The sequence below is a fragment of the Bos javanicus genome, chromosome 23 (genome assembly GCF_032452875.1).
Source record: "Bos javanicus breed banteng chromosome 23, ARS-OSU_banteng_1.0, whole genome shotgun sequence".
NCBI classification, from domain to species: Eukaryota; Metazoa; Chordata; class Mammalia; order Artiodactyla; family Bovidae; genus Bos; species Bos javanicus.
The window spans coordinates 2,564,594-2,579,328 of NC_083890.1; the positions used below are offsets into that span (position 1 = coordinate 2,564,594).

At 40.5% G+C, this 14,735-nt stretch overlaps 1 long non-coding RNA gene across 1 annotated transcript; it reads right to left on the bottom strand.

Annotated features, from left to right (window-relative positions):
- Nucleotides 1-851: 851 nt before the first annotated feature.
- On the bottom strand, nt 852-13,081 carry LOC133236030 (uncharacterized). Its single transcript, XR_009732707.1, has 3 exons — nt 12,975-13,081; nt 6,562-6,680; nt 852-4,757 (listed from the first exon to the last, which is right to left on the bottom strand). It is a non-coding gene; the product is annotated as an uncharacterized LOC133236030 (long non-coding RNA).
- Nucleotides 13,082-14,735: the final 1,654 nt, after the last annotated feature.

The window sequence follows — 14,735 nt, forward strand, 5'->3', positions numbered from 1 at the left end:
ACATTTTGCTGGTTAGAATATTTGTGGTTGGCAGTTTTTGTCTTTCAGCACTTTGCCTATATTGTGCCACTCCCTTCTGTCCTGTGAAATATCTGCTAAAAATTTGAGTCTTATGAGAATTCCCTTGTACATAACAAATTGTATTTCTCTTGTTGCTTACAAGAGTCTCTCCTTGTTTTTAACATTTGACAATTTAATTACAATGTGTTTCTATATGGGTCGCTTTTTTTCTCTTTATATATATATATATATATATTGTTTTTTTAAGTATAGTTAACTTACAATGTTTCAGGTGTACAGCAAGATGATTCAGATATATATATATATATAAATATTATTTTTTAAATTATTTTCCATCATAGGTTATTACAAGATATTGACTGTAGTTCCGTTGGCTATGCAGTAAACCTTTGTTACTTGTTGCATATCTATTTTATAATTAGAAATCTAGTACTCTATTCATACTAAGTCAAACAAGTGGAATCAAAATGTCACAAATTTTTTAGTTAGGCAAAAATTCAAGTTTTCTAAAATATATATATTATACATATTATTTATATGAAAGAAAGAAAGTGAAAGTGAAGTCGCTCAGTCGTGTCCTACTCTTTGTGACCCCATGGACTGTAGCCTACCAGACTCCTCTGTCCATGGGATTTTCCAGGCAAGATTACTGGAGAGGGTTGCCATTTCCTTCTCCAGGGGATCTTCCTAACCCAGAGAAGACATATTATTTATTATTTATATATGTATATAAAACATATTATTTATATATGTATATAAAAGCTTTTTCTACTACACTTGAAAAAGGCTTCAGAAAGAACATCAAAAAAAAAATAGAAGAGATGGAGAAATTGAAAAACATAAACTAAATGAAACAAGATCACTGAATATGAAATAGAAAAAATGAAACACACTAGATGAAAGTAAAAGATCATCATATAGTTCAGTTGTTTTTAAACATGATTGCTCATTAGAAGCATGTCCAGAGCTACGGAGAAAAAAATAGCAATACCTGGGCATTTATATTTTTCAAAAAATTCCCGTATAATTCTGATATCCATCTGGATTTTTAAAAATTATTACAGGTTTTTCTATTAAATCGTTTTGGTGATACAGAGTTCTATTAGTTTTCTATTTACCAATCATGATACAATGGTATTAAGTGAGTAACAGTTACATAATCACAATAGTAAAAGATGTTTGTCAGTATTCACAATCAATAGCCAGACAAAAAATAAAAGATAATTACAACTGCAAGCCATAAGGGGAACATGATTAACTTAACAATATAAAATAATTACATACAATTTGGGGGTTCAAGTAGAGTGATGTGATAAGTGGAAGTGCATACATGGACATATTTTCATCTGTTCAGCCAATCTATGTCTTTTGTTGGTGCATTTAATCCATTTATGTTTAAGTAATTATCAATATATATGATTGACCAAACTTAATTGTTCAGTTTGTTTTCTGTAGCTCTTTTCCTTCTCTTGTGCTTCCTGCCTAGAGAAGTTCCTTTAGCATTTGTTGTAAAGCTGGTTTGGTGGTTCTGAATTCTCTTAATTTTGGCTTGTCTGGAAAGCTTTTGATTTCTCCATCAAATTTGAATGAGAGTCTTCCTAAGTAGAGTATTCTTGGTTGTAGGTTCTTCCCTTTCATCACTTTAAATATATTGTGCTATTTTCTTCTGGCTTGTAGAGTTTCTCGCCTGATGGGAGTTCCCTTGTATATTATTTATCGTTTTTTCCCTTGTCTTGGTGTGTTCCTCCTTGGGTTTATCCTGCCTGGACTCTGTGCTTCCTGGACTTGGTTGACTATTTCCTTTCCCACGTTAGGGAAGTTTTCAGCTAGTATCTCTTCATGTATTTTCTCAGGTCCTTTCTCTCTCTCTTCTCCTCTTGAGACCCCTACAATGTGAATGTCGGTGCACTTGATGTTGTTCCAGAGGCCTCTTAGGCCTTTTCATTCTTTTTTTCTATATTCTGCTCAGCAGCAGTGATTTCCACCATTCTGTCTTCCACATCATTTATCCACTCTTCTGCCTCAGTTATTCTGCTACTGATTCCTTCCACTGTATTATTCATCTCTGTTTGTTCTTTAGTTCTTGTAGGTCTTTGGTAAGCATTTCTTACATCTTGTCCATTGTTTTCCCAAGATCCTGTATCATCTTGACTATCGTTATTCTGAATTATTTTTCTAGAAGATTGCCTATCTCCACTTCATTTAACTGTTTATCTGAGGTTTTACCTTGTCTGTTCATCTGGACATAACTTTCTCTTTTTTCATTGTGATTGCATGCATGCTAAGTTGCTTCAGTCATGTCTGACTCTTTGCAACTCCATGATCTGCAGCCCACCAGGCTCCTCTGTCCATGGGGTTCTCCAGGCAAGAATACTGGAGTGGGTGCATGTAATTAACTTTCTATAATATGGTTTTCATTTTAGCTGCTGTGAGACTGTACTTCTTCTTGCTTTTTCTGTCTGTCCTCCTATGGATGAGGTTAAGAGGTTTGTGTAAGCTTCCTGATGGGAGGGACTGTTTTTGTTCAGTCACTCAGTCGTGTCCAACTATTTGTGACCTCATGGACTGCAGAACACCAGGCTTTGCTGTCCTTCACCAACTCCCAAAGCTTGCTCAAACTCATGTCCATTGAGTTGGTGATGCCATCCAACCATCTCATCCTCTATCATCCCCTTCTCCATTTGCCTTCAATCTTTTCCCAGTGTTGTCTAATCAGTTGGCTCTTTCCATCAGGGGACCAAAGTATTGGAGCTTCAGCTTCAGCTCACTCCTTCCAATGAATATTCAGGGTTGATTTCCTTTAGGACTGACTGGTTTGATCTCCTTGCAGTGCAAGGCAGTCTCAAGAGTCTTCTCCAACACCACAGTTCAAAAGCATCAATTCTTCAGCTCTCAGATTTCTTTATGGTCCAACTCTCAAATCCATACATGACTACTGGAAAACCCATAAATTTGACTATACAATCTTTATTGGCAAAGTAATATCTCTGCTTTTTAATATGCTGTCTAGGTTGGTCATAGCTTTTCTTATGAGGAACAAGTGTCTTTAATTTCATGGTTGCAGTCATCATATGCAGTGATTTTGGAGCCCAAGAAAATAGTCTGTCATTGTTTCCATTGTTTCCCCTTCTATTTACCAGGAAGTGATGGGACTTGATGCCATGATCTTAGTTGTTTTGTTTTTTTTTTAATTGAAGGATAATTGCTTTACAGAATTTCATTTTCTGTCAAACCTCAACATGAATCAGCCATAGGTATACTTCCTCCGCATCCCACCCATCTAGGTTTATACAGAACTCCTGTTTGAGTTTCCTGAGCCATACAGCAAATTCCCATTGGCTATGTGTCTATTTTACATATGACAATGTAAGTTTCTATGTTACTCTTTCCATATATCTCACCCTCTCCTCCCCTCTGGCAATGATCTTAATTTTTTGAATGTTGAGTTTTAAGCCAGCTTTTTCACTCTCCTCTATGACTTTCATCAAGAGGCTCTTTAATTCCTCTTCACTTTCTGCCATAAGGGTGGTGTCATCTGCATATCTGAAGTTATTGATATTTCTCCTAGCAATCTTGATTCCAGCTTGTGCTTCACACAGCCTGGCATTTCTCATGAGTTAAATGCCTATAAGTTAAATAAACAGGGTGACAATATGCAGCCTTGATGTCCTCCTTTACCAATTTGGAACAAGTCTGTAGTTCCATGCCCAGTTCTAACTGTTGCTTCTTACTGGAGAAGGGAACGGCAAACTACTTCAGTATTCTTCCCTTGAGAACCCCATGAACAATATGAAAAGGCAAAAAGGATGGGAGGGGCTGGATGGGAAAGACCAGGTCTTGCTCTGCTCTCAGATCCTTGATCAGTAAAGCTTTAATCCAATTATCTGCTGATGAGTGGAGTTGTGCTCCCTCCTCATTAGCTGTTTGGCCTGAGGCGACTCAGCCCTGGGTTCTAGGGTAATCTAGGGTAAGGTTAATGGCAAATTCCAAGAGGGTTTACTCCAAGGGTACATTCCCAGCCTGTTGCTTCCAGTGCCCCCATCCTTGTGCTGACCATTGCTGACCCACACCTCTACAGGAGGCCCTCCAACACTAGCAGGTAGTTTTGGTTCAGTCTCCTGTGAGGTCATTGCTCCTTTCTTTCGGGTCTTGGTATGTGCGAGATTTTGTTTACGGTGGAGTCTCTGTTTCCCCCAGTCCTGCAGAAGTCCTATAATCAAATCCTGCTGGCCTTCAAGGTCAGAGTCCCTCAGGATTCCCAGTTCCTGTGTTGGATCTGCAAACTGGGATGCCTGACTCGGTGTTCACAACAGTGGGAGAATTTCTTTGGTATTATTATGCTCCAGTTTATGAGTGACCCAACCAGGGGGTATGGGATTTGATTTTATCATGATTGCACTTCTCCTACAGTCTTGCTGTGGCTTCTTTGTCTTTGGATGTGGGTTATCTTTTTCTGGTGGGTTCTAGCATCCTTCTTTCGATGGCTGGTCAATAGCTAGTTGCAGTTTTGGTGTTCCTGCAGAAGGAGATGAGTGTGCATCCTTCTACTCCACCATCTTGAACCAGAAGCCTATGTGGTTCTCTTTGGATTCATCTTATTTGGAATGTCTTCTGGGCTTCCTAAATCTGGATGTCTGGTTTTTTTTTTTTTTCTTTTTTTTTCCAAGTTAGGAAAGTTTTCAGCCATTATTTCTTCCAGTTTTATCCTCCTTTTTCTCTCTTCTCTTCTGGGACCCCTACAATGTAAAATTTGTCCACATGATTTTTCCCCATAAGATCCTAAAGCTATCTTCACTCTTTTCTTTTTTTTTTCTTTTTCTCTTCTGATTGAGTGAAATCTGTTTTCATGTTGGATAAACCTTTATTCCACTTGACCTAGTCTATTTTTGATAACTTCTATTGAACTTTCTAGTTCAGTTATTGTGTTTTTCAGTGCTTGATTTCTGTTTGGTAGTTTCTTTTATTTCCTGTCTCTACTGAAATTCTCACTTTGTTTATTCATTGTTCTTCAGATCTTAGTGGGTATCTTTATGACAGTTACTTTGAACTCTTTATTAAATAAATCACTTATCTCCATTTCATTAAGGTCTATTTCTGAGGTTTTATCTTAGGTATGGAAATACATTTCTCTCTTTCTTCATTTTCTTGATTCTCTGTGGTGATTTCTGTGCATTAGATAAAGCAGCTGCCTCTTCCCATCTTGACAGAGTAACCTTGGATAGGAGATGAACCATGCCATTCAACTCCATCCTAGCTCCTTGTTGGCTCTCAAACCTTTGTGAATGCCCAAACTTCCTTCTTTGTTTTTAGTGGTTCCTAGTATTTGAGAGTGTACAAAGATCTTTCAGTGTCTCAAAGGGGAGGTTCTCATTCAGTACCTAAATTCAGACTGACTGGAACCCAGACTCTCAGGCAGCAGATTTAATATATATATAATATGCCTCTTTCAGAACATGACTGGAAGATGGCTATTTTTGTCTGCTCCCTCTGCATATATCCCTAAGATTATGGATAGTTAAGAACTGTTTCTGTATTTGCTACCATCCAGTTGAACCTGTGGACATCAGATGCACCAGTTATCAGATTCAGGGATGTGTCCTCTCTGCAGCACCCCCATAAATGTAGGGGCTTCAGCTAGGTGCACAAGCTCCTTTCACAGAGACACCCAGGACCTGGGGTGGGGCAGGGGGTCAGCATGAAAAATGTGCCTGCTGGACCCCAGTCTCTGAGGAAGACTATGGCCATACCCTAGATGTGTGCTAAATTAGAAGCCTGCCCTTCAGGCCATGGATTTTATGATCTAAAATTAGGTTTCTTTCATGGAAAGACTTGACATTTCAGGCTGCTGCCTCTGTGCTATGTCCTGGTGTTTAAGGATTGTATCACTGTTAGAGTCCTATGGGGAAGTCCTCTGGCCACCAGAGCCAGGCTACAAAGGGTGCATCCCCTATGTAGTAGCCAAAATAGCCAGGGTGCCAGACACATATACAGGCCCCTTGCCAAGTGATCCCAGAGTCCTGGAGCGAAGCAGAGGGAAAGAACAAAAGTGGTGCCCACCAGTCATTCCAGTCTATGAAAAGGATGCAGTCATCCCCTGGATGTGAGTTAAGAGAAGCCTGCCCCTCAGGCCATAGGTTTTAAGATGTGCAAATAGGCCTCTTTCCTGAAGAAACTGGATGTGTTGCCCTGCAGCCTCTCTGCTGAGCCCTGGGGTGAGAGTCACTGTGAGTCCTCATGAGGCTGTTAAGAACTGTGTCTTAGTTTCACACGGCCTGTGCATCTTGGGTCATAAACACCATTGGCTCTCAGAGCTGGATTTTTTGGGAGACCATGTCTCATGTGAAAGTCCTTTAAGTTGGGGCCCCAGATGTGGGATCCAAACCCTTCATTCCCCAAGGGAGAGCTGGGAGCCTGAGTTCCCTGCCAGCTGTGTGCTACCATCACAGGGGCAGGCTTATGGTGACATTGTGTCTCAGCCCTTCCTACTGTTTCCATGTTGGTTTTCTCATTTGCTTGCTGTGAAGGAGTCATGCAACTCACTTCTGGATTTCCTTCTGCGAGAACTGCTTCATATGCTGCTGTAGATTCAGTGTGTCTCTGGCAGGAGATGACTCCAGGAACCTCCCATGTGACCTTCTTGAACTGAACTCTCCCAATCTCTGGAATTTTAAGAAAAAATTTAAACACTCCCATGTAAGTTATTTTCTAGAGTTAACGTTAAATCTTTAAAGAACACTTCAGTATTCAAAGGCCATTTCCAATTTATGTGTTTATCAAGTTTGTAATCTTATGTAAATTATATGACTATTTGATATAATTGATTTTATTTCTATTTTCTTTTTGAACACTGTAAATCTTTATTAGCCAATTTGTTTGGACATATCAGCTGTATTTAATTATAATCAGTTATTATATATACTGTACCATTTGATCTTATCATTAAAGTAAATTCAGTATGACCCTGCTTTTGAACACTGGAATCTATACTCTGGAAATGTGCTCATTTGCCCATAATGTAGGTCCTGATGATCCAAGGCCACGAAGCTAGGATCACAGAGGGAATTACACATAGTCCCCACTGTGAGAAACACTGTAAGGATTTCTCTGTGGCAGAGACCAAAGGCAAGCTTCTCAGTTCAGTTCATTTGCTCAGTCATGTCCGACTCTTTGTGACCCCATGGATTGCAGCACACCAGCCTTCCCTGTCCGTCACCAATTCCCAGAGTCCACTCAAACTTATGTCCATCAAGTCAGTGATGCCATCCAACCATCTCATCCTCTGTCATCCCCTTCTCCTCCTGTCTTCAATCTTTTCCAGCATTAGGGTCATTTCCAGTGAGTCAGTTCTTTGCATCAGGTAGCCAAACCATTGGAGCTTCAGCATCAATCCTTCTAATGAATATTCAGGACTGATTTCCTTTAGGGCTGACTGGTTTGATCTCCCTGCAGTGCAAGGCACTCTAAAGAGTCTTCTCCAACACCACAGTTCAAAAGCATCAGTTCTTCAGCTCTCAGATTTCCTTATGGTCCAACTCTCAAATCCATACATGACTACTAGAAAACCATAAATTTGACTATACAATCTTTGTTGGTGAAGTAATGTCTCTGCTTTTTAATATTCTGTCTAGGTTAGTCATAGCTTTTCTTCTGAGGAATAAGTGCCTTTTAATTTCATGGCTGCAGTCACCACATTCAGTGATTTTGGAGCCCAAGAAAATAGCCTGTCACTGTTTCTATTGTTTCCCCATCTATCTGCCATGAAGTGATGGGACCTGATTCCTTAATCTTAGTTTTTTGAATGTTGAGTTTTAAGCCAGCTTTTTCTCTCACTTCTTTCACTTTCATCAAGAGGCTTTTTAGTTCCTCTTCACTTTTTACCATAAGGGTGGCATATTTGAGGTTACTGATATTTCCCCCGCCGCTGCTGAGTTTGTGCTTCATCCAGCCCAGCATTTCATATGATGTACTCTGCATATAAGTTAAATAAGCAGGGTGACAATATACAGCCTTGACATATTCCTTTCCAGTCCACTGTTCCATGTCCGGTTCTAACTGTTGCTTTTTGACCTGCATACAGATTTCTCAGTAGGCAGGTCAGGTGGTCTGGTATTCCCATCTCTTGAAGAATTTTCCACAGTTTGTTGTGATCCACACAATCAAAGGCTTTGGCATAGTCAATAAAGCAGAAATAGATGTTTTTCTGGAACTCTCTTGCTTTTTTGGTGATCCAAGGGATGTTGGCAATTTGATCTCCGGTTCCTCTGCCTTTTCTAAAACCAGCTTGAACGTTTCATGTACTGTTGAAGCCTATCTTGGAGAATTTTGAGCATTACTTTGCTTGCGTGTGAGATGAGCGCATTGTGCAGTAGTTTGAACATTCTTTAGGACTGGAGTGAAAACTGACCTTTTCTAGTCTTGTGGCCACTGCTGAGTTTTCCAAATTTTCTGGCATATGGACTGCAGCACTTTCACAGCATCATCTTTTAGGATTTGAAATAGCTCAAATGGAATGCCATCACCTCCACTAGCTTTGTAGTTATGCTTCCTAAGACCCCCTTGACTTCACATTCCAAGATGCCTGGCTCTAGGTGAGTGATCACACCATTTAAATTATCTGGGTCATTAAGATTTTTTTTTTTTATAGTTCTTCTGTATATTCTTGCCACCTCTTCTCCGGACCTTCTTCTGCTTCTGTTAAGTCTATACTGTTTCTGTTCTTTACCATGCCCATCTTTGCATGAAATGTTCCCTTGGTATCTCTAAGTTTCTTGAAGAGGTCTCTAATCTTCCCCCATTCTATTGTTGTCCTCTATTTCTTGGCATTGATCACTTAGGAAGGCTTAGGAAGATCGCCAGGATGAAAAGGCAAAAAGATGTGACAGTGAAAGATGAACTCCCCATGTCAGTAGGTGTCCAGCATGCTACTGGAGAAGAGTAGAGAAATAACTCCAGAAAGAATGAAGAGAGGGAGCCAAAGTGAAAACAACACCCAGTTGTAGGTATGACTGGTGATGAATGTAAAGTCCAATGCTGTAAAGAACAATATTGCATAGGAACCTGGAATGTCAGATCCATGAATCAAGGTAAATTGCAAGTGGTCAAACAGGATATGGCAAGGATGAACATCTACATTTTAGGAATCAGTGAACTAAAATGGACCGAAATGGATGAATTTAATTCAGATGACCGTTATATCTACTACAGTGGGCAAGAATCCTTTAGAAATGGAGTAGCCATTATAGTCAACAAAAGAGTCCAAAATGCAGTACTTGGATGCAATCTCAAAAATGACAGAATGATCTCTGTTCATTTCCAAGGCAAACCATTCAATATCACAGTAATAGAAGCCTATGCCCCAACCACTAATGCTGAAGAAGCTGAAGTTGAATGGTTCTGTGATGACCTATAAGACCTTCTAGAACTAATACCCAAAAAGATGTCCTTTTCATCCTAGGGAACTAGAATGCAAAAGTAGGAAGTCAAGAGATACATGGAGTAACAGGTAAGTTTGGCCTTGGAATACAAAATGAAGCAGGGCAAAGGCTAACCGAGTTTTGCCAAGAGAATGCACTGGTCATAGCAAACGCCCTTTCCAACATGAGACGACTCTACACATGGACATCACCAGACGTTTGTTACTGAAATCAGACTGATTATATTCTTTGCAGCAGGAGATGAAGAAGCTCTATACAATCAGCAAAAACAAGACTGGGAGCTGACTGTGGGTCAGATCATGAACTCCTTATTGCCAAATTCAGACTTAAATTTAAGAAAGTAGGGAAAACCACTAGATCATTCAGGTATAACCTAAATCAAATCCCTTACAATTATACAGTGGAAGTGACTAATCAATTCAAGGGTTTAGATCTGATAGAGGGCCTGAAGATCTATGGACGGAGGTTCATGACATTGTACAGGAGGTGGTAACCAAGACCATCTCCAAGAAAAAGAAATGCAAAAAGACAAAATGGTTGTCTGAGGAGACCTTACAAATAGCTGAGAAAAGATGCGAAGCAAAAGACAAAGGAGAAAAGGAAAGATATACCCACTTGAATTGAGAGTTCCAAAGAATAGCAAGGAGAGATAAGAAAGCCTTCCTCTGTGATCACTGCAAAGCTTCTCACTAAAGGCATTTGTAACATGCTGACAAATAACCATGAAGTGTACTTACAAGAGATGTGAGAAAGCCTGAAGGGCACAACTGATGGGCACCAAAGACTAGTTAAATGGGTTGGTTTAGTTTTTATTTCCTACTTACTGATGAGAATATGCAAACAGCACCAACAGAAACTTTGAGGTTTTTTTCTCACTGGATTCCATCACTGAAAAGAATCACAGAATTTTTCCCTGGAGATATCTTTAGAGATCAGCTAGATCAATACCACCTCCTTTCTAGTTTTATTTCACACTTTGTTTACCCATTTACTGGCATGGACAGATCCCTCCATTTAAATTTTTCCGAACATATAAACACTGGTGTGTGAATATCCAATCTGAAAGTTTCACAGGATGTTCTCATCATATATTATGTGATCCACTTGTGTCTTTCCTCCTTAAAGTTCCAAGGCAAAAAGCACATTAAATATTTGATTCTGAGTGACCTCAATGCTAAGGGAGCATGGTGTGTTGTGGGGTGGAGAAAAGGCAAAACTAGTCGGCCTGTGCATGAATCCAAGGGCTGAAGGAGGTGCAGGAGCAGAGGACAGACTCGTGTCCTCCCATTCCTCAGTGGATCTCAGAAGATGGGCAGAAGGCTCGTCACATGGAGAAGCAGGAGAGGAGCTGGCTGCTACAACAGACCCTCAGTCTTTTAAAAAATAAATATTGTGTCACAGAGCATGGGTTTGAGTTCCCTACATCACAGAGCAAATTCCCACTTGCTCTCTACTGGGGTGGGATGGGTGGGAACTGGTAGGGAGGTTGAAGAGGTAAGGCACACATGTATATCTATGACTGATTCATGTTGATATATGGCAGAAACCAAGACAATATTGTAAAGCAATTATCCTCCAATTAAAAATAAATAATTTTTTTTTAAATATCATGGTCAACTTTCTTCTGATCCTATTGCTGTCATTTGATGGAAGAGCATTGAACGTTGTGCCCTTTCTCCCACCACCACTGTCCTTGCTGAGCAGCAGGGAAGGTGTCCGACAGAGCCATGGCTAGAGGTCAAAGGTAGCCTGACAGTGGTTAGGGGATTTCAGGTGCTGATTTCAGTTCTGATTCAACCTTCTGGTGTTACCTAGAGAAAGAACCAACCCTCCTGGCCTCAGTTTCCTTACTTGGTTACCTAAGATTAGACAAGTGACCTCAGTAAGACCCCTTCCAGCTTGAACACCCTGTGATTACACATGTCAGCATCTCCTGACTATAGCCTTGCATTATCATGTTACCAAAATGGGATCACTGAAACTTGAGTCCCGTGGGTCCCTGCCTGAGTGTAGTACAAGGACCTCAGGGGAGTCCAGTGTCTCCTCTAAAGCTGTCACCTAAAATGAGGTTCGTCAGAAGCTGTACCTCTGATAAGGTTTAAGAGCATGTCTGTATACTGCATACCTGAGATACAATTCATTCACTCAGTAGATACAAACGCCTGGTTCAGGTGGAAGCTGGGGTAGGAAGATGAAAAGCAGCCGGGTAGAGACAGCTTGTGCTGTGTGAGAGGCAGAAAGGATATGTGAGGGAGCGCTGGGGGTGGGGTGAGGGTAGGCAGAGTGAGGACCTGTCTGCCAGAATTCGGGGCTTCCCAGGAAGGCTCACAGCCTCGGAGCAGATGCAGGAGCTTCAGCATCTGTAAGATGGTGATGAGCAAAGAGTGTTTGCAGGCAAAGGGACTGGTTTGATAAGGGAGACTGAAAGGCATTGCTGTTTAAGGAAACCCTGGGAAATGTACTCCAGCTCGAATGTGGGGTGTAGGATGACAGCTGTAGACACCAGCCAGCATGGAGAGGGCTTCAGGCAGGAAAGGCTTGGGCTTGTTTCTAGGAAGGAGACGGCAGCAGCACAGAGGATAGAGGGGAATGGGGAAAGGCTGGAGGGGGGCCTGGAGCAGGGGCTCCAGAGAGCAGATAACCAGTTCATCCAGCTCACACCACTGGCCACTTGCAAGACAAAGCCTGGATTACATTTACACATTCATCTGCTCTTGTCAGCGGTAGATACAGAGGTGCAGAGTGATTTTCCTGAAGTCATCATGAGACTCGGCCAAATTTCTAGACGAATGGTGACTGTTTTATTACAGAAGTAAGACCATCATGATTTTTACTGTACAATTTCCTGCAGAAACTCATAATCAGCTCCTGTCCCTGTTGTAACCCACACCCACAGGGAAGGCTCCCAGGATAGCAGTTCATTTCACCATCACTATGCTCTTCCCTCTACTGCTGGCCTTGCCTGAACACTGGCCATCTGGGCACTGGGCAAACTTTGTTAGAAAAGTGACAGATATAATTTTCAGGCTTCATTTTTGTTTTTATGATGACTATCCAAGCTCATTAATTTCACAGAATCACATAAGTGTATAGAAAACTTGGATCCGGAGCAAACGGGAAAATTTAACTCAAATTCCTATGTCTTCCTGCTAGGTTCCAAATCCTTTTCTTAACAACAACTCAAAAAACCTGATAGTCTGAGATCACTGCAACCCTGGGAGAAATCTCTGAAATGCCAGATGAAACCGCACTTTCAGATTTCTGCAGCAAGTCAGCCCCTCCAGCACCCCTTGCCTTGGGATCTCATAATGCTTCATGAAAGCAAAACTCATTAAGGCTCCTTTTTGTAAAGTGGGCACGTTATTATTCTCATTTCTCACACTGACAAAGCAAAGCAGAGAAATGTTTGCAGTTCCTTGTCCAAGGTCAATTCCGTGACAAAACCAGAAGCACAGCTCAGCGATATGCCCTCAACAACGATCAAGTTCTGTACATTCAAGTAAAGCAGGATTGACTTACCTAAAACCAGAGTAAATCGCATTTCAGAACAGAAATGGGAATGTGAGCGGCTTCTTCCCCGAGCACCAGTCGACCTTCCTGGCCCAAGGATTTGGTCTGATTACTATCTAAACAGGATAGTAAACACCTTCCAGGCCACATCAGCCTTCTAATGTTACTCAAGGAGCCTAGTCTGTAAATAAAGCACACCTGCCCCTGCCGCAGAGGGGAGGCGAGGATGGAGAGGACTTTTAACGAACACGAGAGAGAAAGTGAAACAGCTGAAAGTGAAGTCAATGAGTTGAGTAAAAAACATATATATGATATACAAGACACAAATAGGTATGATATATGCTATGGGTAACAAATGTGTCTATAATTATATATGTGATATATATGATAAGGATATCTCATATATGCTGTATGAAATATATTTGTGTATAAAATATATATAATATTACATATGTTATCATCATACTCATGTTTATAAATAACATACACATCATACATTTACATATTTTATATATTGTATACTATATATGACTTATGAGTGTTATATATGTTTATATAAATATACTATATATTTGTGTAAATATATCTTATGCCTGTTACATACATATAAAACAATGAAATTTAAGACACAGAATGCCCATGTGTCAGTAAGTCCATTGAAAATCTAGCATGAAATTCAATAATATACATCCTGATATTTAACATACAGAAGACTTAATGCCACAATACTGGACTTCCTATGAGAAAGGAAATACGTGAATGTTTTTAAGGATTATTTTAACTCTATAATTATGAGATCTGCACTTTAAAATGTATTTCTAAAATAAGAGAACTATCGTGTTGAAAAATGATAGTTTGGTTGGTCAGGTAATAGGAAACTGTGTTTTGAAGAAGATAGCTAGTTTCTTCAAATGAGGCCAACTTCTCACAAGTGGAAATCAAAGAAGAGATGGTAAAACTGTTTAGGAAGAAACAGTCTGTACATAAATTTTATGTACTAGAGTAGGTGAAATACAATATTATTGAACCATGTATGCTATGGATAGAAAAGAAAGATGGCTTAGAATTTTACGAATTGAGCTGATGCCTCTTTGTGTGTGGTGTTAACCAGAAGCTAAAGTAGGAAAATGAACACGTAACTAAGAGAGAGCAATAGGCATCTGACAAAGTCTAAGTGTCATGTGTAGCTATACATTTCTTTCTGGTCTTTACAAAATAGCTTAACAAACTAATATGAACTAAGAGAAAATTTAACTTCTTAAATACAGTATACATTTACACCATCTCTAAGTAATAATACAACATTTCCCTCACTCATCTACAGTGCGTAGAATGGCCTTAGATGAGGGTACCGTGGACTGTGAACTCTAAGCCCTGGACCGTGAACTGGTACCTGGACTATCAGCAACCAGGCCACACACAGGGCAGGAGGTGAGCAGTGGGCAAGGGAGCAAAGCTCCATCTGTATTTACAGGCAGCCCCCATGGCTTGTTACAGCCTGAGCTCTGCCTCTGGTCAGATCAGCGGCGGCATAATGAAAGTAACGTGCTTGCTGCTGCTACTGCTAAGTCGCTGCAGTCGTGTCCGACTCTGTGCGACCCCATAGACAGCAGCCTACCAGGCCCTGCCGTCCCCAGGATTCTCCAGGCAAGAACACTGGAGTGGGCTGCCATTTCCTTCTCCAATGCATGAAAGTGAAAAGTGAAAGTGAAGTTGCTCAGTCGTGTCCGACTCCTAGCGACCCCATGGACTGCAGCCTACCAGGCTCCT